This window comes from Ursus americanus, chromosome 5 (genome assembly GCF_024610735.1).
Source record: "Ursus americanus isolate L20-20 chromosome 5, mUrsAme1.1.p, whole genome shotgun sequence".
In the NCBI taxonomy this organism is placed as follows: Eukaryota; Metazoa; Chordata; class Mammalia; order Carnivora; family Ursidae; genus Ursus; species Ursus americanus.
In genome coordinates, this window is record NC_142131.1 from 5,550,938 (window position 1) to 5,553,942 (window position 3,005).

Genomic DNA, 3,005 nt, shown 5'->3' on the forward strand with positions numbered 1-3,005 from the left:
CACAGATGAGTGACTTGTGCAGCCACACAGGGCCCTGCATCCAGAAGGGCTCCATGCTTGGTTTAATGTTCTGTTGTCACTATCTTGAAATCCTTAATAATTTTCGAACAAGAGAACTACATTTTTATATTGCACTGGACCTACAAATTATGTAGCCAGTTTTGGATAGAAACACTCCACTTTCTTTAATTTCACCCAAATCTTGAGTTAAATACAGTGAAATATTGCCAATCAAGTGTTTGACGCCTATTTCCAGGTGTGAAGTAATACAGCAAATGGACATGGATTAATTTACCACAGACTACCTTAAACCTCAGTCTTATTTTTTACATTTATTTTTTTAAAAGCTGAATGTTTCCTTGTGGTCAATCTGATTGGGCTTGAGTGGGCAAGGCAGTAATAACCTCCTGGAAGGTAGCTGTTCTTACCCACCTCTCTGCCTGTTAGGCTGCAAAAGTTGGTCTTTAAGTAAGTCAGTCTTAAAGGTCCCAAATGCCAGATACTCCCTTCACTAACATCTCTTAAAGCTACGCAGTAACATTTATCAAATCCTGGCTAATGGGAGCTGAGGGAAAAGGCCTGTTGGAGGCTTTGAGAAAAAGTTTTTTTTTATGATAAAGAGAGGAGAAACTTATCTACATTGCTTGTCTTTGAATACGGTTATATGAACACATGATGCGTGGAGCTACAGCAGAATCTTGTGACAATGAAAGCAAAGCATGAGAATGAAAGAGAGGAGAGGCGGAAAGCACATGGGACATTGATGAAGCCATTTTGTTATTGGATTAAGCAATGCTGAAACAAACTACCTCTTCAGAATTTTTGTAATTTTAAGCCAATGGTTCTCAAAGTGTGGTCCCTGGACCAGCAATGTCAGCACTGCTGAGAAATTTGTTAGGAAAGAGAGTTCTTGGGCCCCGGCTTAGATTACTGAATTAGAAACACTGGAGATGAGACAAAGCATTCTATGTTTTAACAAGCACTCCTGTAATTCTGATGCATACTGAAGTTTAAGAACTACTGAATTAAACTACGTTTTGTCAGCTATTCTGTTAATTGTAACTCAAACAATCTCAACTTGATTATAAGAAATTGAAACGCTAAAATATATTTTCTTTTAAGTTCTATTTTGACAACACCTTCCTGCAATTAGAAATAACTGAACTTAGTATTTAGTTAACAGAAATAGTTAAAGATCTTATCACTTTGCTTATAACATCCCTCTGAAAGAATCATCTTAATCATCAGATATAAAGTTGATTTAATATTATTATTATTGTCTCATAAAAGTGACACAGTAGACAGGAGGGGACACTAGAGCTTCTTTTTTTGGGGGGTGTCAGTGTATTCTTATTAGATCAATTCATTTGTGCCAGACTAAGTGGAGTTTTAGGCTGTAATATCTAGTTTTAGCTACATGAATTTTCATAAAATAAGTGAGTTAAGATACTCCTAAAAGGAAATTACAGGTTGAAGAAATCATAAATAAGTAAGCATAGGTGAAAATAGTGGTGTTGCTCTTTTCCACTTGGTTCGTGGGCATTTTGCTGACCTTGTTATAAGATAAAAACAAGTTATGTTCTAACATGACACAGTGAGAAGGTGCCAAATATTATTTAAAATAATCAGGAAGATTTACACCTACTATTTTTAGTGCTAACCCTCACTCTAAGTGGGTATTTGCCTATAAATATTAGTTAACAATAGTTATAGCCATATCTGTAACTATCTATAATAATCCACACTACACATCACTACTGCTTTATTTTCCACCAACTTCTAACATTTTATTTTGCTACCGACTTTATTCTATTTTTTAACTGATAGAGAGTATTTAATCAAAAAAGTTTATAGGCTCTTGACTCATAGAATGAGGTCAAAATACCTTGCTTTTCATACTATGATTTCTGGCATCTGAGCCCAATCTGCTTTTCAGTCATAATTTTCCTTTATTCTTCCTTCATGCTCTGTGTGCTTTTGTTACACTCAAGGAGCTGCTCACTCTTCTTCATACCCAGCTCTACACACTTTCTCAAACTAATCTCAGCCAGGAGTCATTTCACCTTCCCTGAACTCTCATAATGAGAGTTGATGCTTTATAGCCTTTTAAGTTCTTTGAGGGCAGAATTCATTATCCAATTCATTTTACATCCCCCATAATGCATAGGATGTGGATTCCAAGAAAATGTGTTAGTAGAAAGAAAGGAAAGAAGAAACATCAACTGTGTGAGTGAAGAAATAGTTTTTGACCTTCCTTGTCTCAAGGTTCAGGTTGATGGGGAGTCACCAAGCTATTCAAATTAATTCCTTTAATCATCTCATTTTGAAAGTGTACTTCTTTTTACACTATATCTCATGACTAGAGTAAGCTTAAAGTATCACCAGGTTTCTTTCTGTCATGTAATGACATGTGAAATATTACTTTATTCATAAGGCTATCACCAGATGACAGAAACTACTGAAGTACAGCAAACACAGAAACTTGAGCGGCAAAAGTGTGTGGGCCATGGACATGTTATACCATCTGACCTAGGTGACAGTACCAGATCCATTGCTTACTAAATGTGCACATGCAACTGTTCTCCAAACTCTTTTTTCTTTAATGTTCTCATCTTTAAAATGGCTATATGAATTCAATTAAGTGATACATGAAAGCAACTTAGCATAGTACCTGGATATAACAAATGTCCTATTTGCTATAGTGGGAAATTTTGTTTTCCTCTACTCAGAACACTTCTGATACCAAATGTATGGGTTTTTCCCCCACACTAACCAATTCTCCAACTCTCTTGACACCAATTGGGTATCCTATGATTCCTATGATAACTGCCTGGAGTTAGTGCAGACTTCACAGGTTAAGGGCTCAGTACCACATGACTGCCTTGTGCTTCAGATGCCAGTCCTAAGCCAAAGACAGTCAATTGTACTTCTGACCAACAGGCTATAAATTGAGAGTTCACTTAACCCTGTCCTCAGTTTTGATGATTTGCTATAATGACTCAAAG